This window comes from Canis lupus, chromosome 34 (assembly GCF_011100685.1).
Source record: "Canis lupus familiaris isolate Mischka breed German Shepherd chromosome 34, alternate assembly UU_Cfam_GSD_1.0, whole genome shotgun sequence".
Lineage (NCBI taxonomy): Eukaryota > Metazoa > Chordata > Mammalia > Carnivora > Canidae > Canis > Canis lupus.
The window spans coordinates 31699678-31727048 of NC_049255.1; the positions used below are offsets into that span (position 1 = coordinate 31699678).

General features: G+C 35.7%; 1 long non-coding RNA gene across 4 annotated transcripts in view; it reads right to left on the minus strand.

The window, feature by feature from the left end:
* Nucleotides 1-27371, minus strand: part of LOC102156799 — a 46759-nt gene that overhangs the window by 4246 nt on the left and 15142 nt on the right. For 3 of the 4 annotated variants that reach the window (XR_005383952.1, XR_005383955.1, XR_005383953.1), the window contains one exon: nt 8566-8711. This is a non-coding gene — a long non-coding RNA (uncharacterized LOC102156799). Of the gene's footprint in view, nt 1-7749; nt 7791-8565; nt 8712-27371 lie in introns of all 4 variants that reach the window. The other variant, XR_005383954.1, reaches the window with a different exon arrangement.

Sequence of the window (27371 nt, forward strand, 5' to 3'; positions counted from 1 at the left end):
GCATGACAAAAAGAATGACATCATCACAGTGACAGTGTGAAATTTTGTGGATGAAATTTCTCCTAAATTGAAGACAGCACAGATCTCCACTCTTTTGTGACCCCAAGTAGCATAATTTATCCCAGGCTATCATTTTTGAAGTGAATATACAGTTGTAGTTGCTTTTGTAAAATTAGCTTGAAAAAAGGTAAATTTCACTGTAGGGCTGAAAGTGTGCATGCAGGGCAGAGCGTGATTGGCAGAGAAATGATTAGGATTAGAAATGGAATACTAGTCATGTTTGGGGAAAAAAGTAAGAGCATTCTCTTGGGAAATTTAGCTCTTAATGATATAAAAGTAGATAGATGAGGATAAACTAATATCACTATTCAATAAATCCTAGGAAATGGTCAGTTCCTTAGGTGCCAAAAGTTTCCATGAAAAAAGAATACTGGCTCTGAAAGTTTAGGATCAGGAGGGTAAAGCCAAACTGGAATTGATAAGACCCAAAGGCTACATGCTGTTAGCAGTATTTGGAATGGAAGAATAGAGTGAGAGTTTTTTAGAAGTTGGATTAGAGGTTTCTATAGATAAAATATTTCAAGTCAAAATGCAGACATTACCAATTCATACAGTGGTATATATACCAGATGTTTGTCATCAGGTAGCTACTAACTGTGTGTTTTCTCTTTTGTGCCTGTAGATAGGGCTCTATTTTAAAACCAGTATATTCTGTCTATTTAACCAGTGTTAAACAATTGGAAATCCTGGTCATTCTAGTCATTGGTGGACACATGGACAATGAGTAACTAAATAGGTGACATTTGAAGAAACCCATTGGCTTCAAATCCCTTAAAAGCAGTAGGCATTTTGTCTGCTCGTATCACTCTGTTATCAAAAAAAAAAAAAAATCATTGTATAGCTTATGCCCACTTCTTTCCAAACCCTTCTGATTATATCCAGGAAAAAAAAAAGAGAGCCACAGAAGTTCATTTAGGTCAGTGGTGTTAAAAATACAGCACCAACTACTCTGCTTTCACATCTGTCTTTTGTAGTATAAATATAAGCATCTATTCATGGTGCTCTTTTGCCCATGACAAATTATTTTCAATGGAGATGGACTGGAGAATGGCTGACTCTTAGAAAATGAGAAGATTTAGAACCATAAATCGCCATGAAATAACTATCTGATTCCCCATATGGCAGCTGTGTCATTTAGAAATAGGGCCTGGAGTCAGGAGGTTTCTTCAGTGAGATTATGTAAATATCTAAAATCAAGGTGATATGACATCAAAGAAGTTAAAACAAAAATCTCGGCATATCATCAAATCAAATGGGCCACCGAAGAAAACATTAAGATTCAGATTAGAATCAAGAATGAAGGCTAAAAATATATTTTAAAAAATGCAGGTTAAAATCAATATTAAGGTCATTGAGGTACAGGGATCCCTGGGTGGCGCAGCGGTTTGGCGCCTGCCTTTGGCCCAGGGCGCGATCCTGGAGACCCGGGATTGAATCCCACATCAGGCTCCCGGTGCATGGAGCCTGCTTCTCCCTCTGCCTGTGTCTCTGCCTCTCTCTCTCTCTCTCTGTGACTATCATAAATAAATAAAAATTAAAAATATTTAAAAAAAAAAAAAGGTCATTGAGGTACAGGTTCAGGGCTCTTTGGATTTAATTGACATGAAGTTCTGGGTGGGTGGATCAGTTGGACTTAAAAAGGAAAAAAGCAGAAGAGATGCTAGTGCCTATATTATATCTCTAGAAATTAATGACTACCTAAGGCCTGGAGCCACATAATTTATGCCTTCTGTATAACTAAAATCCTTCAACAAATCTTCTTGAAGCATTTACTCTGTATCAGACTCTACTACAGGGTGAACAGAATGGCTAAGGCACAATCTGCTCTTGAGGAAGCCAATATCCAGCACTGAAGAATACATTAGCTTTCTATTGCTGTATAACAAATCACCAAACTTTTTTTTTTTAATATTTTTTATTTTTTTTAATTTTTATTTTTTTTAATTTATTTTTTATTGGTGTTCAATTTACTAACATACAGAATAACCCCCAGTGCCCGTCACCCATTCACTCCCACCCCCCGCCCTCCTCCCCTTCTACCACCCCTAGTTCGTTTCCCAGAGTTAGCAGTCTTTACGTTCTGTCTCCCTTTCTGATATTTCCCACACATTTCTTCTCCCTTCCTTTATATTCCCTTTCACTATTATTTATATTCCCCAAATGAATGAGAACATATAATGTTTGTCCTTCTCCGACTGACTTACTTCACTCAGCATAATACCCTCCAGTTCCATCCACGTTGAAGCAAATGGTGGGTATTTGTCATTTCTAATAGCTGAGTAATATTCCATTGTATACATAAACCACATCTTCTTTATCCATTCATCTTTCGTTGGACACCGAGGCTCCTTCCACAGTTTGGCTATCGTGGCCATTGCTGCTATAAACATCGGGGTGCAGGTGTCCCGGCGTTTCATTGCATTTGTATCTTTGGGGTAAATCCCCAACAGTGCAATTGCTGGGTCGTAGGGCAGGTCTATTTTTACCTCTTTGAGGAACCTCCACACAGTTTTCCAGAGTGGCTGCACCAGTTCACATTCCCACCAACAGTGTAAGAGGGTTCCCTTTTCTCCGCATCCTCTCCAACATTTGTGGTTTCCTGCCTTGTTAATTTTCCCCATTCTCACTGGTGTGAGGTGGTATCTCATTGTAGTTTTGATTTGTATTTCCCTAATGGCAAGTGATGCAGAGCATTTTCTCATATGCATGTTGGCCATGTCTATGTCTTCCTCTGTGAGATTTCTGTTCATGTCTTTTGCCCATTTCATGATTGGATTGTTTGTTTCTTTGGTGTTGAGTTTAAGAAGTTCTTTATAGATCTTGGAAACTAGCCCTTTATCTGATATGTCATTTGCAAATATCTTCTCCCATTCTGTAGGTTGTCTTTGAGTTTTGTTGACTGTATCCTTTGCTGTGCAAAAGCTTCTTATCTTGATGAAGTCCCAATAGTTCATTTTTGCTTTTGTTTCTTTTGCCTTCGTGGATGTATCTTGCAAGAAGTTACTATGGCCGAGTTCAAAAAGGGTGTTGCCTGTGTTCTTCTCTAGGATTTTGATGGAATCTTGTCTCACATTTAGATCTTTCATCCATTTTGAGTTTATCTTTGTGTATGGTGAAAGAGAGTGGTCTAGTTTCATTCTTCTGCATGTGGATGTCCAATTTTCCCAGCACCATTTATTGAAGAGACTGTCTTTCTTCCAATGGATAGTCTTTCCTCCTTTATCGAATATTATTTGCCCATAAAGTTCAGGGTCCACTTCTGGATTCTCTATTCTGTTCCACTGATCTATGTGTCTGTTTTTGTGCAGTACCAAACTTTTAACAGCACAGAATCACGTATTTATTATCTCACAGTTTCAGCAGTTTAAGATCTGAACATAGTTTAGAAGAGTCCTCTTCTCAGGATCTAAAAAGGAGGAGATGAAGGCATCAATCAGCATGTTTTAATCTTCAGGTCTACTAGTGAAGAATCTGTTTCCAAGTTTACTCAAGTGGTGGAAAGATTTATTTCCTTGAGATTATGAGACTGAGAGCTCTGACTTACTGTTTGTTCTAATGTACCTGCTAGAAGCTGCTCTCAGTATCTTGAAGCCATCCTCAGCTTCTGGAGGCTGTCTGCTGTTCCTAGTGGACTTCCACATTTTGTTGCCTCATGATGCTTTCTCAATATGGCCACATATTTCATTAATCCAGCAAGGAAAATCTCTAAAGCAATCTTACTATCACAAGATGGAGTCTTATATAATACAATCATGAGAGTGATATCCCATCACCTTTGCCAGAGACTATTTTTTAAAGATTTTATTTATTTATTCATGAGAGAGAGAGAGAGAGAGAGAGAGAGAGAGATTAGCAGAGACACAGGCAGAGGAAGAAGCAGGCTTCCCACAAGGAGCCTGATGCGGGACTTGATCCTGGACCCTAGGACCATGCCCTGAGCTAAAGGCAGACACTTAACTGCTGAGCCACCAAGCGTCCCTGCCATAGACTATTGATTAGAAGCAAGTCACAAGTTCTGTACATATCCAGGGAAAGAGGATTACACAAAATCATGAACACCAGGGAGTAGTAATAATTGGAGGATACCTTAGAGTTAGTATACCACAAAGACATATAAATAGAAATGCAAATCAAAGTTGTAAGAGCTAGACAAATACACAACTAAAATGAAAATTGTAGACAGGAGGGAACTAATTTGCTCTATGGAGAACAAGTGGAAAAAGAAATCATGAATATCAACTTAGAAAAGTTGGTATGTGAAGTAACTACCCCGAACTGAATAGTAATCTGACAAAATAAGAAGAGGGTCAAGAAATTCTAAGAAAGTAAACATTGTGAGTAGTAATACTAAATTTATATATAATGAGATAAGTGGGGTAAGTATCTTTAAAGGGTGAAATATCAGATGCTGAGGAATAGAAAATCAAGCTAGGGAAAAGGATTAGATAATGGAGGCTCCATTACAGATCTGTAAAATTCGAATTTCATTATTTTTAAATGAAAAATAAGAACGACTAAGCAGTCATTCTCAAACAGATTATCAATCCAAGCTTGGGTCAGAATATAAGAATGAAAAGAGGAGGTGAAGAGGTGGAAGCATTTGGAAAAATATCCCAAGTCTACTCTAATATGCCACTTGCTCCACTACCACTAAAAATTATTGCATTATGTGACTTATGGTAGAAGTGTGCCATGCTCAATTTTTTTATCTTGGTATTTATTCTGGCAGTAATGTAAAGATATGTTGGAATAATAAAAGATGATTGATCGATAAATTACAAGGTATAAAATGAATGACATAGCAATAACAATGAGGATAGATTTAAGAAATACCTAGTAAGTGTGTAGAACGTGCTGAATGATGGTTCAAAATCAGAAGACAGTGAGGAAATAGGGCTTATTCCTCCAATTCTGCCTTTGGTAGCTATGATGATAGCATTACCAACTTAACCGAGAAAAGAATGGAACAGGATTGAAGGTGAAGATTAACACCACTTTTCAAGATATTGGTTGTAAATTGTGTATGGTAGACCAAATTCTAAGAATGATCCCCAACACCTGCTCTTGGATAACTTCATGCCCTTTGAGTATGGCTGGAATTCCTGAGTATGATGAAATATTCCCATGATTAAGTTATAATCATATGCGAAAAGGAAGATGTATACCCTTTAAAAGAAGACTACTCTGGATGGTGGTAGAAGGGGAAGTCAAAAGAAAATGTTAAATAAAATGAAGATTTAATGCTAGCTTAAGGATGAAGATAGTGAATAGCAACCTATGCAGAAGATATGAGAAGGTATGATAATGTGAGAGGGAAGAAAGAGGGTGCAGTGTTTTGAGTAAAAACTGGGCAGATGCGATGGCTTTCAATATAATTTTCAAGTTTGACTATATTCAACTATAACATTACAAATGGTTGTGGAAGGATTTCAAGGTCAAGGTATATGCACATAGTCAATAAATTGGAATTGTCAAAAATTCATTAAGTTACAAAATTGAGAGGAAAAAGTCTGAGTTATCAAATCGGAATCAACTCATGACCCTCCATTAGAAAAACAATATTGTCAAGTACACAGTTGAAACAAATAAATGGAAGGATTTGGCCTTTTTAAAGGTCAAAAAATAACAAGCAGCTCTACACTAATTGATATTGGTGTGTTCATTGTAAATGGCAGGGAGTAGGGGAAAGAATCAATGATGAGCAGTCTGGGAGAAACTTCCAAAACAGATATGTCAAAAGAGATGACAAGACTTGATGAGCACTGAAAGATGTATAAAGAGGGAATAAGAATAGGAGAACTTTGGCTGTTTGCTTAATGGGTGTTTTCAGATTAAATGCAAAAGCAGAAGGTGGGAGAAAGAAGTAGAATTTTGTCTAAAAATGAGGAAAGGTCTTGTTTTTTTTATGTTATATTGTCTATCAGCTACCTTTGTAAGAATTAAGTCAAATTACAGTACCAAACCTCAATTAGGACTGGTAAAGAATATCGACAAGGAAGATGAGATAAAAAGATATAGAAAAATTGAGGGCGTTAGAGTCAGTTAACCTAAGCAGGATCCCAGTCATTTCTAAGATTTGTGAAATTTGGCAGTCATATAAAAATGTCTATACTCTAATTTCTTCTATAATGCATGAGTCTCACTTTGTAATTTAAAGGAAGTGTAAAGTAGTTTATTTGGTGATAATAAGCGTCCTCAGTAAATATTTTTATTTTTTTAGAATGATGGAAGGATAACAGAAGGACATTCATATTGAACACTATCGAAGAGTTTGTGGCTGTGTTGCACTGATCATAATTCTTTAATACAATTTTACGGTCAGGAGCTGGTGGTTAACAATTTAAGGGCTTACACTAAGTCCAAATTCCAGTTTTAAAAGAGGACTGCATACATACATATCCAATAATTCAGTCCATTATTTAGAGATTTCTGTCTTCAACTAAAATTATTCTTACTCTATTTATTGAATAATTACTGATTTATAATTATAACATATAATTTATAATTATTAACTTACAGGTTTTAGGAACAACATCTTAAGCACTTTACATTAATACAAACACTGCCAAATACCGAATTGTCAGTTTAAGACAAAAATGTATAATGCATATAGCAATTTGCTATTTAGAGATGCCAGATGAAGAATGTTTTTAAGAAGAAAAGTAAGAGAAATCATTTTCATCAAGCTATTCTTGGCTGTACGTCCTAGAGATTTTATGAGAAAAAATACTGTTCTATAAAATAGTGAAATGAAACATAATTTAACTTGTCATATGAGAATGAAAATAATGAGTAATTTTTGCATTGAACATTAAAAATGCAAACCCTGAGAGAAATTTTCAATATAGCATTTTAGCAAATTCTGGAATTCATGTTCCATTTCATTTCTAGTCATTTTCAGGGGTAGATAAAAATACAAACCAAGAAAAACCACACTGTAGTTTTAAAGTCTCAGTCTGTAAATGAAATTTCCAGAATGACCAACAGCCTTCTGCTAAATGCAAAACAAATGCATCATACTGCAGAGAGTATCCATTTTTGGTTTGGGATCATCTATCAATGACATGGAGTAGCTTAGAAAACCTCAATATATATATAATATGTATATTAAAACTATTGCTGGTTCTAGAGTATTATTTTCCTTGTTATTTTATTATTAGGGCATAATAGAAAATAGGTAAATACACGATTTTCAAATTTTGGAGTATGCCAGAATTAATAACAGCAACTAGTGAATAATAATGAATAATAACAGTTATAATAACCACAATGAAAGAAATGTAAAGAAAATAATAATAATGAAAGAAAATCACAGTTTTATTTATTTATTTAAATTTTTATTTATTTATGATAGTCACACACACACAGAGAGAGAGAGAGGCAGAGACACAGGCAGAGGGAGGAGCAGGCCCCATGCACCGGGAGCCCGACGTGGGATTCAATCCCGGGTCTCCAGGATCGCGCCCTGGGCCAAAGACAGGCGCCAAACCGCTGCGCCACCCAGGGATCCCAGAAAATCCCAGTTTTAAAAGAGAACTACACACATACATATCCAACAATACAGCCCATTGTTATTTAGAGATTTCTAAATAGCAGGTGAATTAGTTGCATAATTTGTACAATATTCTTACTAGATAACACTATTAATTATCTTCATTTTTACAGACAGAAAGTTTGTGATTCACTTACTTAGGACAGGGGCCCAGTCATCTGTATTTTCCATTAGATTCCTGATAGCATTGATGCAAAACACATCGTCAGAAGTGGTCTAAATTATATTTTGTACTAAAACATATGTTGTCATTAAAGCCTTATTACTTCACAACCTCCACGTGAATTTTTTTCTTTTTTTAAAAAAATATTTATTTATTTATTTATTTATTCATGAGAGACACAGCAAGAGGCAGAGACATAGAAAGAAAGAGAAGCATGCTCCTCATAGGGAGCCTGATGTGGAACTTGATCCCCTGACCTGGGATCACAACCTGAGCTGAAGGCAGACGCTCAACCGATGAGCCACTCAGGCATCCCGTGAATTTTCTATACACAAGAAACTTCTCTGATTACCATATAAATTTGGTCAACTCATGATCTAAAAACTTTTTGATTAATTGGGCATTTCAAGGTTCTGGATATATATTCCAGAAATAAGCTGAATTATTTCTAAAGGGTAAAATATTCTAATTAGGAAATTCCAAGAATCTTCTTGCCCCTAATAGATTGATGTTTTTTGGTGATTTGACTGGTCTTACATACCGTACATGTTTGGATATGAAATAAGTTACATAATGCTCCTTTTCTTTACAATGGCACGTAAAATGCTTAACTTTCACTCTGTAATCCTATCAGTATGTCAACAAAACACATAAATGTTCACCTACACAAAATATTAAGTAGTCAATTAAAATTTAATCAATAAAAAGAAGTTAAGTGTGACATAATAAAATAGCCAACTAAAATTCTGTCCCACCAGATTCAGATAATTCAAAAAGATGTCAGTCTTACCCTGTGACTTTAAGTTTAGCAGGTCTACTGGCTTGAATCCTCAGTCCTTGAGGGCATGCACTATTTAAAACCCTTCAATATGCAATACTTTAGTCTGCCTTGCACCTTACATTCTTACTGAGAAACACTCTTCCTGGGATCTTGACCTAGCAATTAAAACAAGAAAAATTGGGGAAAAAAAACATTTTCCTTTTTAGTTTCCAAATCTAGTCTCTCTCTCTGCACATACCTCCTCCACATCGCCATTTCCGACACACACAAAACTACAAGGTAAACGTCATGGATGCTTCAACAACTAGGCATTTAAAACCAAATGGAAAATATAAACAAGTATACTCTAATAATGAACTGTTTACAAAATTCAAGTTGAAGTTGACACATACCTTTATTTTCTATCGTCATGTCTTATTTTACATATGCATGTCATAATTACATACATACGTGTCATTTGAAGGAAATGCAAATAATTTTCAAGTATCTTTTTTTCTACAAACATCACAGCATGCCAAATACAGTACTGAATGGGACATATTCCAGAGAGAATTTTGTAACTGAAATTTTAAAATAAACACACAGTCTCAAGAGATTTTCATCTCGTATTACCATTTTAAAATGTGCTATAGGAATAAATCATAATATTATAGAAAGTTAAAACTTCATGGAAGCTTCAAGAACATCTGATTGGAAACCGTCAGGAGGGATTAAAAAACTTGAAGTCATTACAAAATTAGTGAGCTGCAGTGGACTCTAACCCTCTAACATTTGGATTTACCCTATTCCATGTGCCATTTTCCCCCCTTTCTCTAAGTTAAAAATAGCAATAAAATACACTCAAATCTATTGCTTGGACAACTGCAGCTGTCTTCTAAGAGTTCTCTCTGATTTGGTTCTTGGTATATAGAAAATGGTTTTGTGGGGACACCCTACATTTCAAATTTCAGAGAGAATATGTGGGTAATCTAGGTTAGATTATGCATCTGTCCCTGATTTTAGACAGTAGCTACTAGACTACATCTATGTAGTATGAGACAATTAGTTAATGTTTAAAACTCTTTGCATTGTATAATATACTCCTTTAATGATTTGTGTCAGGTGGCTTAATTTATTACATAAAACCTATGAAGTTGATAGCATTTTTTATTTCTTTAAAGATAATTGTGATATAGATTTAAATATTAAATTCCTGCTCTCTCTTTTTGAAGAAAATATCTCTGTCAAACGAAGGAAAAGATTTTGAACTTAAGAGGTTGATTTGTATTAAAACCATGTCAATAAGACTACATAATGACACCATAGGACACTTATTCTGAAGGCCTATTCAGCCATCTAGGGGGAAGATATCAATAATGTAGAAATGGTCATTATTTCAGTCCTCAAATACTTAAATAATTTGAATTTGAATAGACTCAGACTTGACCTTTGCTTTAGGTGAGGGATTGACATGAGATCATTTTGAAGTTATATTCTTGCTCAAAGTTATATAGCTAGCTGCAACAGAACGGTTGCAAATGGTTTTTCTTTGTTTTCATGTTACAGAATTTGAGTTTTAAGGAAAGCAAATTATGCGAGTATAACAAAAATAATTTATATCTAAATAGAGAAAAAGTGTGTAATGCAGACACTAGTAATAGTTCAAAGGAGGAGTCAATGTTTCAAAAAATAACTGTGAAGTTTCCAGCGCCTCTTCTGAAAGTGTAATGGTTAGGAGAAAGTAATAATATATATAAATCTACTATGTTACCCCATCTCTAGAGCATGGGGCTGAGGGTAAATGAGTGACAAGCAACTATTCTTCTCTTTTTAAAAATATTTTATTTATATATTTGAGAGAGAGAGAGGAGGAGGAGGAGGAGCAGCAAAGGGGGAGGAAATGAGACTTTCAAGCAGACTTGGTGCTGAACCTTGATGTGGGGCTCAATCCACGAGATTATGACCCAAGCTGAAAACCAAGAGTCCAATGCTCAACTGACTGAACCATCCACGTGCCCCTATTCTTATCATGCTATATGTTTTTTGCTTTGCTAGAGACTGTCATTTTTCACATGAGATTTTGATGGAGACTGTTAGCATCTGACATACCATGGTGGTTTTACCTTTTAATATAAATTAGCAGGTGATGAATATCCAATTTAATTAGTATATTTCCCTTGTCTATGAATACCACAATAAGCAGGTCATATTCCCCTGAACAGATATAAAAGAAATGAGGTTGAGAGGAGGGTATCCTAGTTGATTTTATCACTTATATAGATGAAAAACTTTTATGATAATGAAACTGAATTCAAGAATTCCATCCTAAGTAAATTATGCCTATGCAACAAACTAAGAAGAGTGAAAAAAACTGTGATTCATTTAGAAGCTGAGAAATTTTCCAACAGCCTGAATTTCATGAACTGGCTCTGTATTATAGATACAACTTCTAACTTTTTTGCTTGCTTTAGTCATACTTTTAATAAAGGAAAATAAGATTTTCAATAATCTCTTTACTATCCAGTGATTAATAAAATATGTTAAGATGTAATATGTGCATTTTTAAAAATTTTTATTTGATTCTATTTAATTTTCACTTATTTGTATATTTAACTGAAGTACAGTTGACTTTTAAATTTTTTATTTATCTTTAATTGAAGTATATTGACTGCATTTTTTGACTTTGCATTTTAAAGTTATCTCTGTTCAGACAGATTTTTGTCATGTTTAAAATGATTCCAAAATTTTTCCTTCTGCTATCAGAAATACCTATTTATTTAAGATTATGTACTTTACGGATGTTATATCTTAATAAAAAATACATAAGGACTTACAAAACCACTTACGAAGAGAAACAGACATATCCACAATTATGACAAGATATGACAAGATATTTTACATACCTCTCTCAGTAAATGATAGGATAAGTAGATTTTAGAGGGATTCTGGGTGGCTCAGCGGTTGAGCATCTGCCTTTGGCTCAGATTGTGATCTTGGGGTCCTGGGATTGAGTCCTGCATCGGGCTCCCTGCAGGGAGCCTGCTTCTCCCTCTGTGTGTGAGAGCCTGTGTCTCTGCCTCTCTCTCATGAATAAATAAATAAAATCCTTAATAAAAAGTAGATTTTAGAAATCAGTGAAGATGTAGAATATCTGAATGACATGATCAGCAAACTTTTTTTAAAAAGATTTTATTATTTGAGAGAGAGAGAGAGAGAGAATGAGGGAGGGAGGAGGGGCAGAAGGAGAGGGAGAAGCAGACTCCTTGCTGAGCAGGGAGCCCCATATGGAGCTTGATCCCACAACCTTGAGATTGCGAACTGAGCCAAAGGCAGACGCTTAACCAACTGAACCATCCTGTACCCCGAGGATCAGCAAACTTGACCTAATGGGTGGAACACTGCATTCAACAACTGAAGAACACATATTCTCTTCAAACTCACATTGACATTTACAAATCTGGCCACATGCTAGTCCATAAAGCAAGTCTCAACAAATTTCAAAGAACTAAAATCATTTAGAATATGTTTGCTATAAGATTATTAAGGTAGAGAGCAACCTATAATAATAATTAGAACATTTCATATGTTTGGAAATTAAGAAATACACTTTTAAATAACCCACAGGTCAAAGGAGAAATCACATAGATGGGAATTAGAAAGAGTTTTAAAATTAGTTATAACAAAAGTACATGTTGAAACTTGTGAAATAGAGTTAACACCATGCTTGGAGGGAAATTTATACTCTTAAATGCATACATTAGAAAAGAAGAAACACTGAATATCAGTTAACTAAGTACCATCTCAAGAAGCTGTAAGGTGAATTTAATCACTTTGGTCTTTACCACCTCTATACCTTTTCAATGAAGATGTTGTAAAGTATTATAATTACCAGTTGATCTCACTGGAAACAGTGATCTATGAGTTCCTTGGGTTCAGGGATCATGCCTTCTTCTTTGTATCACCAGTAACTATGAAAGTACCTTGCTCACAGCTGATATTTTTTGGAACTGAATTAAGCTCATCATCAGTGCCTCAGTTGTTAGACCTCCAGGGTCTCAGACTCAAGGGCTTACAAAAGCCAGGCAGGTGATATGATGCATGAGGCCAACAGGATAGAGCACATAATGAACTGGAGTGCACATGCCCAATCCGAGGGAGGACTGCTGCCATTTGGACCCAGCTGGCTGATGCTGTCGGAGAATGCTGGCCTGGAATGTCTAGATCTCACTCATTTGTTTGTAAGAAGGCAAAATTAAGATTTTGATATGAAGTATCTATTTTTAAATTTTAAATTTTTAAAATTTCACTGTTAGAAGCAGATGTTCCTATTTACATACAATGATTTACTCTTGTGTTTTCTATTCAAATAAGGATTTTCTAAATTCCATGTGTATTTCTAAAGTTTCATTTGACTATAGTCATTGTAGAACTAATCCAGGAATTCTGCTTTGCCATTGGTTTTATTTTACACCTAACCTGATACTTGTAATCTTTGCTATTGATTTAATCAGAATGTTTTACTCCTTTAAAAATAATATAATTGGGTCATATAATCAGTATTCAGTATTAAAGGAAATTACTAATGGCAATTTATTGACATATTTTCCCCCACTTTTAATTTTGATTCATTTACCAGACCCACAATTAACTTAATGTGAATAAAATAACAAAGTTTACAAAATCAACCTATTCCCGACCTCAAGTGAAGAATAAGGAGGGCAGCAGAAAGGGAGAAAAGCCTAAAACTGCCCATGTTAAAGCCTCCTTAAGTATGCTCTTAAGTAGCATTGCCTTAAGTTCCCCTGACTCACTTCATTGTTGCAATGAAAGTGTTGGACAAGATAATGACTTGGATTTCTCCCAGCTCTATTATTTTCTCTTACAGAAAAATTAACATTATGGTCAGAAATACAGTTGAAATTTGTTATTTTTTTTGTTATATTGGGTTTCTGTTGGCATTTTTCAGAAAGAATTATGTAGCTGACACAATGCCAAATTGCCACCTTTTAAATGATTCTTTGAGAAATAATATCTGCAGAAATCCTACAGTAGTAATTAATGTGAACTAGTCCATTAACTATATTTCCAGTGTTGCTATTTTTCCAATTTTGTCCCTTTCATAATTAGCTAACAAAACAGAACATTAGGGAAAAGGAAAGAGGGAGAAAATATTATGAACTAGTACAAAAACACTGTCACTGACAAAATAATATACCATGTTCTCTAGGTTCTATTTTCATGTATTATCTTCTAATTGTGATTTGCAGAGGATAACTCTTATAGAATTAAGTCCTAAATTTGGGTCTCTGCCCTGCCCTTCCTTTCCATTCCCTTCCCATCTCTTTCTCTCTTTGCTCTCTCTCTTTCTCTATCATTCTGTCTCACACACAAACACACAGACACACAATATGCATGTGCACAAAACCATGCATATAAGGTCAATTTGAAGAAAATTTCAGAAGCTATTTTAGCACCAACAAATGAAAAATGTAAGCAAGTAAATATAAAATAGTAACAAAAATTTTTTATCCCTGCACACTCTATTTGAAGTATTAAAAATTAGGAGCATGTAAACGAGTATAGTAAGGCCACATGGTGAGTCCGTGGCCATCTACATATCTAAGATAAAATATTCCTGTTTTAAGAAGCTGTTACTGCAAGTTGGAATTACATAAGAAAAATGGGTTGCTGGGCATTACCATGAAGTCTATATAATTTGAGGGTTTACTTATTTGTACATTTAGCTTCATAAGAGAAGGAAACACAGGGAACATTCTTGATTGATGCAACGTCAGATGTAAAATGGAAATAAATGACTCTGGTGTGATTCTTAAAGGAAAAACAAAATGATGAAATTATTCCTTTAGCTAGCAGGCTTTGTTAAGTTTTGACAGTTTCCTAAATTTCGAACATCTGATGAAGAATAGATCTCTTGATTTCATGAAATGGAAGCATCTAATGCAGGTTGGTTGCCTTTGCCTCTGCTTTCTGAAGAGACAAAAGAAAGCAAATACAGCAAGAGTAGTTTAAACTGGGAAATTTCCCAGGTAGTCTTTCTTCAGGGTCAGCATATTAAATTTAAGACTACACTACACAAGATATATGGAGTGTCCGAAAATAAAGAATGAAATATAGTTTAATTGCATTGGAGTAAAATAAATTTTAATAACCTAAATAAAACCACTTCTTTTGCTGCTTATATATTGTAAAACATTGTTTTCATTTTATTCTGACCTTTTGATTGTCCTAGTAACTTTTCAACATCACAATCCATCTTTTCCATTTATCTGCTTTGAATCAAAATTATTTAAAATATTATTTCAATTTAAAAAAAGTAATTGAATACATATATTCAGAAACACAAGCATTTTTGATGAAGTGACTGGAAAAGTATTATAAACTAGTTGACAGAAATTGTTTTCTTGTTCATTATGAAGGCTCTGAAAATAATTTTCTATCATATTCCAAAGAAGGATGTAGATGTAATGCCAGTGTGAATAGAAGAGGTGGAGAAGTACACCAAACCTAAAGAGCAGTTAATACAAGGGTAAATTATTAGGGGGCAGCAATATTTTTTAAATTTTCTATGTGAGAAGTTTCAGAGATATTATGACATATGTCTTCACTTGAGACCCACATATTCTGGAGAGAGAATTTGTTGGTGCATCTCTCTAAAGTAAAAAAAAAAAATGCAGTTTTAATTTTGCATATTCTTTTGCAAACTGGGAGCAAATATATAGGAAATTGCCATGAGCAATGTAAACACAAAGAACTTTGGCATATTCATAATTAAAAATAGAAGATTCTATTTGCTCAGAATCTACACAAATATATATATATGTGTGTGTGTATATATATATATATATATATATATATATATATTTCACTTTTTACTACCCTGATTATGGCTATGTTGAAAAATGCATTATATACCTTGAACTCTAAAGTCATAACCATTTTTAAAACATTAACAATTAAAGCATTTCAAAAATTGCTCTTAACATTCCTATTTTGTTAATTTTAACTTCGGTAGCCAATAATGTTGACATATTAACCACAGATGCCAAGAAAGAAAAAAAAGGTGACTCACTGAGTGCTGAGGTATACTATACCTAAGTGCTTAATTATTTTACATGAATACATTTTATTTGAGGCCATTTTTTCCAGTATCTGGGAAGCTGATTTTCTTGTTATTTAATTCTCTGTATGTCAAGTGGCCCTTTTACATAACTATAAGGCTAATTAATATAAAGAAATTAGGATTTCCCATTTCTATGCTATGTGAGCATTTAAGACCCCATCAGCTAGGTAGCTAGAGCTAGCTATGTTGTATTATTTGGAAGTTAATTAAAGGCCACTTGCTAAAACCTATTTTAGATGGGAGACAAGCATATTTTCTGACATTTCAAATGTTCTACTCTCTTTAATCACTGAAAAGCATTCTTAAAAATGGAGCCAGGTAACTTGGGACATTAACCTCCAATTAATCATGAAACCCTAAGCATTTATATTAGAAAACAGACTCTCAGAGGATCTGAGGTGACAGGGAATAATCTCTCCGCTTATGAACTGGTAACACTGGGGTATCAATGAATCTCTTTAGATTCTTCACTTTGACTATCACTGCCCTTATCTGGAAATAACAAAATGTGCCTCAGAGAATATTATTAAGATTAAGAAAAAAAGTATATGAGACTGCTCAATTAATGATCTAGCATATAGTGGACACTCAATTTTTAGTTAAATGCATATAAGAAAGATACTATTTTTTTGTGGAAGAAAAGGTCTCAAATTTTCTCAAGCATGGAGAGCTGAGGAGTTGCTTTTACACAAAGTAAGAAAGACTCAGAGAGTAGCACTGGAAGGGAAGAAATAACTAATACTTTAAAGAAGTGTTTCCCTAAAGTGAGGAAAAGCAGGACAAAAGGCAGATTTTTACCAATCGTTTTTGTTGGGAATACATATGCATCTCTACTTATGTACACATATTCCATTGTTATGCTACCCTAATGTTGTAGATATGTAATAAGCAAAGAACTTGTGGAACTTAATACTTTTAAAAATAACCTATAATGAAACATAATTTATATAAAATAAAATTTTCCAATTTTAATTTTACAGTTAGATGAGTTCTGAGAAATGTATATGGTCATGTAAATGCCCCCACAATCATGACATGGCACATTTCTACATTACGTTCTGTTTGATTTTTATATTTTTAAGATTTATTCATTTATTTTGAGAAAGCGTGTGCATGTATGCAATGGGGGGGGGGGGGGTGCAGAGGGAGACAGAAAGAGAATCTCGAGCAGACTCCCCAGTGAGCATGGAGCCCGAGCCAGGCTTGATCTCACAACCCTGAGATCATGACTTGAGCTGAAATCAATAGTTCGTCGCTTAACCAACTGAGCCACCCAGGCATCTCAGAACATTTCTATCACTTAAAAGTTCCTTGGTATTCATGTGCAATCATGCTTCTACCCTATCTCCCACCTGGGGCCCCTTAGCAACAACTGTTATAACCACTGCCTCTTCTAGAATATTCATATAAGTGGAAACATATAGTAGGTAGGTTTTTGTGTTTGGCTTTTGTCACTTAGTGTAAAGATTTAGTGTCCCTCCATGTTGTTGTATTTATCAACAGTTTGTTTCTTTACATTGTTGAGTAGTATTCTATTTTGTGGATACAATTGCTCTAACTATTTGGATTATTTTCAGAGGTTTTTTTCCTGTTAAGAATAGGGTTACTATAAACATTAAAGTATAATTCTTTGTGTGGATACTGTTTTTGTTTTTTCATTAATATTCAGAAATGTAATTGCTAGGCTGTGTGGTAATTGCAAGAAAAACAAATTTGCCAAAATCCTTTCCAAAGTATCCAAAGCAATTTTATTTCAACCACCAATGTAAGAGAGTTCTTTTTGTTCCACATCCTCGCCAATACTTGTTTGTGACTATCTCTTTACTTCTAGCCCATCTAGAGGATGGATAGGGGTATTTATTTCCTATTCCGATTCAATGCCTGTGGATATGGAATATGTTTGCAATTACGAACTTTCCATTCCTATATTTTCTTGGATTAAATACCCATCAAAACATTTGTTCAAGTTTTTGAGGACTATTTTTCTTCCAGTATTTAGTTGTAGGGATTCGTCATATATTCTGGACTCATCTCTTCCTCAGAATCATGCTTTGTAATTCCTGCCAGTTATGGCTTGCCAATCAATTTTCTTAAGCTCATCCTTTGGAAGCATAAGTGTTCAATGTTTTAGAAGTCTAATTTCTTCTTTTTTAAAATAGTTTGTACATTTTTTCATTTAGTCTTAGAAATCTTTGCTAGGTCACACAGAGTTTTCTCTGAGCTTTCTAGTTTTAGTTCTTTTTTTTTTCTCATTAAACTTTTATTTTAATGGGTCTCAAAATTCTGTGACAGATTTTTGGTCAAGTTGTTTCCATTAAAAAGTACTGATTTTAAAAACTAATAACTTAAAACTGCCACACACGCACACACACACAAAAAAAATGGTCCACAAAACATTCTCCTTTCCTTCTGAAGGTTTTACGACGCATTGTTATCATTAACCAGTCTTTTACTATTAAACTTAAATGGCCAATTGACACAAACAGTTCTGAGACCATTCTTCTACCACTGATTAAGACTGGGGTTGGCAGGTATTGGGGATAATATTCATTTAGCCTTCTGAGCTTTCTGGGCAAACTTGGTGAGTTTGCCAGCTCCAGCTGCCTTCTTGTCCACTGCTTTGATGACACCCACAGCAACCGTCTGTCTCATGTCATGAACAGCAAAACGGCCCAGAGGAGGATAGTCAGAGAAGCTCTCAACACACATAGGTTTGCCAGGAACCATATCAACAATGGCAGCATCCCCAGATTTCAAGAACTTGGGACCATCTTCCAGCTTCTTTCCAGAACGACGATCTATCTTTTCCTTCAGCTCAGCAAACTTGCAAGCAATGTGAGCTGTGTGACAATCCAGCACAGGTGCATATCTAGCACTGATTTGGCCTGGATGGTTCAGGATAATCACCTGAGCTGTGAAGCCAGCTGCTTCCATTGGTGGGTCATTTTTGCTGTCACCAGCCACACTGCCACGACGAACATCTTTGACAGATACGTTCTTGACATCGAAGCCCAAATTGTCCCCAGGAAGAGCCTCACTCAAAGCTTCATGGTGCATTTCAACAGACTTTACTTCAGTTGTAACATTGACTGGAGCAACGGTGACCACCATACCAGGCTTAAGAACACCAGTCTCCACTCGACCCACTGGGACAGTACCAATACCACCAATTTTGTAGACGTCTTGGAGAGGCAGACGCAAGGGCTTATCAGTTGGATGAGTTGGTGGCAGAATGCAATCCAGGGCTTCAAGCAGTGTGGTTCCGCTGGCATTCCCATCTTTACGGGTGACTTTCCATCCCTTGAACCAAGGCATGTTAGCACTTGGCTCCAGCATGTTGTCACCATTCCAACCAGAAATTGGCACAAATGCTACTGTGTCAGGGTTGTAGCCAATTTTCTTAATGTAGGTGCTGACTTCCTTAATGATTTCCTCGTATCTCTTCTGGCTGTAGGGTGGTTCAGTGGAATCCATTTTGTTAACACCAACAATTAGTTGTTTTACACCCAGTGTGTAAGCCAGAAGGGCATGCTCACGGGTCTGCCCATTCTTGGAGATACCTGCTTCAAATTCACCAACACCAGCAGCAACAATCAGGACAGCACAGTCAGCCTGAGATGTACCTGTAATCATGTTTTTGATAAAGTCTCTGTGTCCTGGGGCATCAATGATGGTCACATAATACTTGCTGGTCTCGAATTTCCACAGGGAGATATCAATGGTGATACCACGTTCACGTTCAGCTTTCAGTTTATCCAAGACCCAGGCATACTTGAAGGAGCCTTTTCCCATCTCAGCAGCCTCCTTCTCAAATTTTTCGATAGTTCTTTTGTCGATCCCACCACATTTGTAGATCAGATGGCCAGTAGTGGTAGACTTGCCCGAATCTACGTGTCCAATGACGACGATGTTGATGTGAGTCTTCTCCTTTCCCATCTTGGTTTAGGTTTAGCGGTGGTTTTCACGACACCTGCGTTCTGGTGGCAAACCCACTGCGAAAAAGCTCTAGTTTTAGTTCTTATTTTAGGTTAGGAGTTATTTTTCTTTGTTGCATCTATGGGAGGTAAAGGTAGAAGTTTCTTTACCCTTTACATGTGGGCATCAGTTATCTAACACCATATGTTTAAAAATTATCTTTTAACTATTGACTCTCCTTGTCATATATATGTCCAAAATCAGTTTAACATATGTGTGTGGATCTCTTTATTTTGTTTCCCTGATCTATATGCATACCTTTATTACAAATTTAAGTCTTCATTACTACAGCTTTACAGTAACTTTACTAAGTTTATATAGTATTGTACTATATATAGTATATAGTGCATAGTAAGTATATATATAATGTATACATATAGTATATAGTATATACTGCATAGTAAGTGTATATAATAAGTGTACTACAGCTTTATAGTGTGTTCTTATTTTTTGTGACTGTTTTGTTTGTTATCAATTTCATGCATTTTAATATACATTTTAGATGAATCAGTTTCATTCTTATAGAATCATAGAATTGTCTTGATTGAATAGATAATATATTTATAACAAAATGGTGTCCTTCTGTGCTTATATCTCTATTTATTACTATCTTCATTAATTTTTGTCATTAGTATCTTATTGTGTTCAGGGTATAGGTCTTGTAATGTTTTGTTAAATTATACTTAAATGTTTCATATTTTGGTGATCGTTAACATGAATTTTCGATTTTTTAAAAGATTTATTCATGAGACACAGAGAGAGGCAGAAACATAGGCAGAGGGAGAAGCAGGCTCCTCGCAGGGAGTGAGGTATTGAGTCCTGGACCCGGGATCATACCTTGAGCCGAAGACAGATGCTGATCAATTACTGAGCCACTTGGGCATCCCTATGACTTTTCAATTTCAATATCTAGTTGTTTGTTGCCAGTATAGTGTAGTGTGTGTGTGTGCGCGTGCGCGCACTTGTCTTAAATATTGCCATGCTAAACTCAACTATTACTTCTACAAAATTCCTGTAGATTCCCTAAGATTTTCAACATTATTTTTCTTTTCCTTGCTTTATTATTATACTGACTAGAACATTCAATATGATCTTGAATAGGAGTGGTAAGAAAGAAGATCTTACTCCAGATCTAAGGGGGAAGACAGAACTTTACCAATGAATATGATGTGAGCTCTAGGTTAAATGTTGACACTATTTACCAGGTTGAAAAAGTTGCCTTATATTCTAAGTCTTTTGAGAGTTTTTGAAATATACGGGTATTAAATTTTTTCAAATGTTGTTTTCCACACCTATTAAAGATGATTATATGGTTTTTCATTTTCTGCAAGGTCAGGAAGAAGGAATTTCAGAGTCTGAGCAGGCAACTATAACTTCAGCAACTCCTGGAACAAAGGAGGTAGAAAGATCAGGTTGACCTCAGGAAATGGCAGGGCAAGGGAAGCCAGGTCAGGCCTCAACAGGGTGGTGGGTGTGGCCACAAAACTTGCTACCTGCTAGGAGCTCTGGAAGGACCCTGTGGGAGACTGGGAGATGGGGGTGGGTAGGGGTTGCCCAAGGGATGCTTTCACATCCAGCATTCACACTTTGACAGCAGCCTGGAGGTTACATGCCTATTTTCAAGATGAGAAAACAAAGGCTCTCAAAAGTGATATGGAAAAACCAGCACACAGCAAAGGCAAAGAGAACAAAGCAGGCTCACAGATTTTCACATGAGTTACAGAACTCCAGAACTGTCAGCCCAGAGGACCCCAAAATGACATTCTTACACAAGCTGACATTGTACAAGGGATGGCTTATGACGGCCAGTAGTCATTCTCACTGATGAGAATCATCTTCACCTTGGCATAAACCACAGGGTTGCATACACTCTCATTGTCAAAGAGGTCAAAGGTATAGTGGTCCATGGCTTCATAGCCCAGGGGTATGGCCACTTGGATGTGAATGCTGCTTTTCCTTGGACAGAGGTAAGGAATGATGGGATGATGGGGGATGATGAAGTGCTGGGAATTGACCCTACCAGGTATACCTCGAACATGATGTTTAAGTCCAAGTTCCATTACTCTGTGTGATTTTGTTCCCATGGGCCATAGGGAAGAGGTGAAGAAACACCAGAGTTTCGAAACCCCTCCAGAGGAGATGGAGTTCAGACAGGTTGAATGAACCACTGGAGGCAGAGTGAGAATAAAAGCCCAGGTCCAGCTCCCAGGCCATGGTGAATTCCAGGCAGAGACAAGTGGGGTCACAGTGTACCCAACTGTAGCTTCAGTGCAATATGAGCTATCAGAGAAAATAGATGGTAACTCTGAGCACTCCAGGGCTGAATCTAAAAGAGTATTAGCAGGTAAGGCAAAGCAGGGAACGCTGCTGCCTCAAGAAGGGGAGTTTTGAACTGGTTTTAGTAATGAAGGGAAAATGGACTAGAGGAGCTGATTTTTCATTTTTAAAAATGTATTAGTATTTAAAATTCACTTTCTAATGTTGAGCCAACATTTCATTCCTGGGATAAATCATACTTGATTATGTTATACTGTCTCTTTATAAAATGTTATTGAAAACTTTATGTTTGTGTTCCAGAGGGATGCCTGTCTCCAGTATTTGTTTTCTGGAATGTGTTTGTTTTTGTTGTCAGGGCAATGCTGACTTTTGTCATGTTCTACTATCTGGAGGACTACAAAGAAACATGGTATTATTTCTTCTTAAAATTTGAAAAAGTCTCTTACTATTGTCTAAAATTTTCATTTAAGATTTTTTTTCAAAAAAGTTAACTTTTTATGTTAGATGTAGAGCTATTCAGGTCATAAATCCCTTATGGAGTGAGTTTTGGTGGTTCATAACTTTCAAAAAACAATCATGTATTTCACCTAAGATGTTAAACTCATTGTTTAAAGTTTTTCACAATATTTCCCTTTCAGCCTTTTCTGTGCATATAAACATAATGATGTCCCAACTTTTATTCCTAATAATAATAATCTATGTCTTCACTCTATTTCATCTGATTTATATGGCTAAAATTTTATTAATTTTACTGATAGTTTCTAAAGATTTTGGCTTCCTTGTGTATAGTTTTCTATTTTCTATTTTACTGATTTCTACTCTTACCTGGATTATTTATTTCCTTCTGGCTACTTCGGATTTAATTTTTTTTTCTTTTTTAAAAAATCTTGTTTTCAGTCATATTTTATGGAGTAAAAATGGAGTTTGGAAAGTGTGTTTAAGGTAAGGTTTCACTGTAAGATGGTACGTTAGGAAAAAAATGATTCCTGTTTTTATATCTTCCAGATGGTTAAAGAATTTTCTTGCACTAATTAAACTGCTGAAATCAAATTTCTGTCTTGTAACAGTCTCCCCATCCTCTGTTTTCAGCCAATCCATGCTCATAAGCCCCCTTACTCTCTAAAAATGAGATAAATTTCGGCTTGGTGGCTGAAAACCCTTAATTCTCTAGCATAATATTCTTTTAGAAATACTCAAGAAGAAATATGCACCCTCACCATTTTTTATATAATTGAAAGATTACCTATTAAATGTCTTATTGGCTTACAGTTTTCTAGATTGAGTAAAAACAGAAAGTGGTAAATAACATTAATTCTGTTTCCTGAATATATATGTGTATATCCTGAATATATATGCATATATATATAAAATTATAAAATTTTATGAATTAATAAATTATATGTTAATTATAAATGCTTATATCCTTAAAACAACAAAATAATAAAACAAAAATTGCTTTAAGCATCTTGTTGCAGATTATTCACACATATATAGCACATATACATATATATCCTCTAATTAAAATTTATAAATAACCCTTAATATTTAAAAATGATATTTAAACCTGTTGTAGCAAATATAGGCATACATAAACAATGAAAGGGTGAAATATAATGTAATCCTAGTTGTAGTACATGTGAGCTTTGAAACATATGTAGGTAAAAACTGTTCCTACTTGGTCATGGTGAATAATTTTCTTAATGTACTATTGGATCCTATTGGCTAGTATCTTGCTGAGAATTTTTGCATCCATGTTCATCAGGGATATTGGTCTGTAATTCTCCTTTTTGGTGGGGTCCTTGGTTTTGAAATTAAGGTGATGCTGGCCTCATAGAACGAGTTTGGAAGTACTCCATCTTTTTCTATCTTTCCAAACAGCGTTAGTAGAATAGGTATGGTTTCTTCCTTAAACGTTTGATAGAATTCTCCTGGGAAGCCATCTGGCCCTGGACTTTTGTGTCTTGAGCGGTTTTTGATGACTACTTCAATTTCCTCCCTGGTTATTGGCCTCTTCAGGTTTTCTATTTCTTCCTGTTCCAGTTTTGGTAGTTTGTGGCTTTCCAGAAATGTGTCCATTTCTTCTAGATTGCCTAATTTATTGGCGTATAACTGTTCATAATATGTTTTTAAAATCGTTTGTATTTCCTTGGTGTTGGTAGTGATCTCTCCTTTCTCATTCATGATTTTTTTTCATGATTTTATTAATTTGAATCTTCTCACTTCTTTTTAATAAGGCTGGATAATGGTTTACCTATCTTATTAATTCTTTCAAAGAACCAACTCCTGGTTTTGTTGATCTGTTCTACCATGACCAAGTAGGATTTATTCCCGGGACACAAGGCTGGTTCAAAACTCGTAAAACAATCAATGTGATTCATCATATCAGTATGAGAAAAACCAAAAACCATATGATCCTCTCATTAGATGCAGAGAAAGGATTTGACAAAATACAGCATCCATTCCTGATCAAAACTCTTCAGAGTGTAGGGATAGAGGGAACATTCCTCGACATCTTAAAAGCCATCTATGAAAAGCCCACAGCAAATATCATTCTCAATGGGGAAGCACTGGGAGCCTTTCCCCTAAGATCAGGAACAAGACAGGGATGTCCACTCTCACCACTGCTGTTCAACATAGCACTGGAAGTCCTAGCCTCAGCAATCAGACAACAAAAAGACATTAAAGGCATTCAAATTGGCAAAGAAGAAGTCACCTTCTTCACCGAATGACATGATACTCTACATAGAAAACCCAAAAGCCTCCACCCCAAGATTGCTAGAACTCATACAGCAATTTGGCAGTGTGGCAGGATACAGTATCAATGCCCAGAAATCAGTGGCATTTCTATACACTAACAATGAGACTGAAGAAAGAGAAATTAAGGAGTCAATCCCATTTACAATTGCACCCAAAAGCATAAGATACCTAGGAATAAACCTAACCAAAGAGGTCAAGGATCTATACCCTAAAAACTATAGAACACTTCTGAAAGAAACTGAGGAAGACACAAAGAGATGGAAAAATATTCCAAGCTCATGGATTGGCAGAATTAATATTGTGAAAATGTCAATGTTACCCAGGGCAATTTACACATTTAATGCAGTCCCTATCAAAATACCATGGACTTTCTTCAGAGAGAACAAATTATTTTAAGATTTGTGTGGCATCAGAAAAGACCCTGAATAGCCAGGGGAATTTTAAAAAAGAAAACCATATCTGGGGCATCACAATGCCAGATTTCAGGTTGTACTACAAAGCTGTGGTCATCAAGACAGTGTGGTACTGGCACAAAAACAGACACATAGATAAATTGAACAGAATAGAGAACCCAGAAGTGGACCCTGAACTTTATGGTCAACTAATATTCAATAAAGGAGGAAAGACTATCCATTGGAAGAAAGACAGTCTCTTCAATAAATGGTGCTGGGAAATTGGACATCCACATGCAGAAGAATGAAACTAGACCACTCTCTTGCACCATACACAAAAATAAACTCAAAATGGATGAAAGATCTAAATATGAGACAAGATTCCATCAAAATCCTAGAGGAGAACACAGGCAACACCCTTTTTGAACTCGGCCACAGTAACTTCTTGCAAGATATACCCATGAAGGCAAAAGAAACAAAAGCAAAAATGAACTATTGGGACTTCATCAAGATAAGAAGCTTTTGCACAGCAAAGGATACAGTCAACAAAACTAAAAGACAACCTACAGAATGGGAGAAGGTATTTGCAAATGACGTATCAGATAAAGGGCTAGTTTCCAAGATCTATAAAGAACTTATTAAACTCAACAGCGAAGAAACAAACAATCCAATCATGAAATGGGCAAAAGACATGAAGAGAAATCTCACAGAAGAAGACATAGACATGGCCAACATGCACATGAGAAAATGCTCTGCATCACTTGCCATTAGGGAAATACAAATCAAAACCACAATGAGATACCACCTCACACCAGTGAGAATGGGAAAAATTAACAAGGCAGGAAACCACAAATGTTGGAGAGGATGTGGAGAAAAGGGAACCCTCTTGCACTGTTGGTGGGAATGTGAACTGGTGCAGCCACTCTGGAAAACTGTGTGGAGGTTCCTCAAAGAGTTAAAAATAGATCTGCCCTACGACCCAGTAATTGCACTGTTGGGGATTTACCCCAAAGATACAGATGCAATGAAACGCCAGGACACCTGCACCCCGATGTTTCTAGCAGCAATGGCCACGATAGCCAAACTGTGGAAGGAGCCTCGGTGTCCATCGAAAGATGATGGATAAAGAAGATGTGGTTTATGTATACAATGGAATATTACTCAGCTATTAGAAATGACAAATACCCACCATTTGCTTCAACGTGGATGGAACTGGAGGGTATTATGCTGAGTGAAATAAGTCAATCGGAGAAGGACAAACATTATATGTTCTCATTCATTTGGGGAATATAAGTAATAGTGAAAGGGAATATAAGGGAAGGGAGATGACGTGTGGGAAATATCAGAAAGGGAGACAGAACATAAAGACTCCTAACTCTGGAAAATGAACTAGGGGTGGTGGAAGGGGAGGAGGGCAGGGAGTGGGGGTGAATGGGTGGTGGGCACGAGGGGGGCACTTGACGGGATGAGCACTGGGTGTTATTCTGTATGTTGGCAAATTGAACACCAATAAAAAATAAATTTATTATAAAAAAAGAAAAAAACACTGTTCCTTCTCCAATAAAACATTTGAGGAGGATTAAAGGTATTGTGTTAAAATTGCTTCTATGAAATAATGTTGTATACAGTCTATGTAGGTCCCTGTGTTACACTTCAGATTTCACTCATCTGACATCCTTGTAAGACTGTTGAAGTTATTTTCAGTTAGACGTATTCTTCTTCAATTCATGACTCCTCTAACATCTTATCACTATTTAGCTGCTATGTGAGTGAACATGATGGTATAGTTTAAAGCCTGTATCTAATTGTCATTAGTAAGCAAAGTAACACTTATGATGTTAAATTGGTATCTTAGTTTTACATCCACTTATGGTAGTACTAAGCAGACACATACCACTTTCACATCTCCTTTACTGTTTATAATTATTGTAGCCCTGCTTCCCCTCTCACCAATGAGAAAATGAGCTCTACATGTAGTACTATGGCTATATTCCATTTAAATTCCATACAGTTGCTGAGGAAATAACCAGTCCATCTATTTTATTTGACTGTGTTACAACAAATGATATAACCTGTATGGTGGTTTCTTCCTGCTGTTGTTGGGTAAAACAGCCTTTAATTATAGATATGTCATGGGTGTTTTGCGATCCTAGATATTTAGAAACTTTTGAAAAATGGACAGAGTTTTCCTTAATCAAACAAGACTAAGAACATTCTTTTTGTTATTATTGGGTGTCAGTAGCACATAGGCTTTTGCCAGGAGATAACTAAAGAGAAGAAGCAACAGCCAGGAT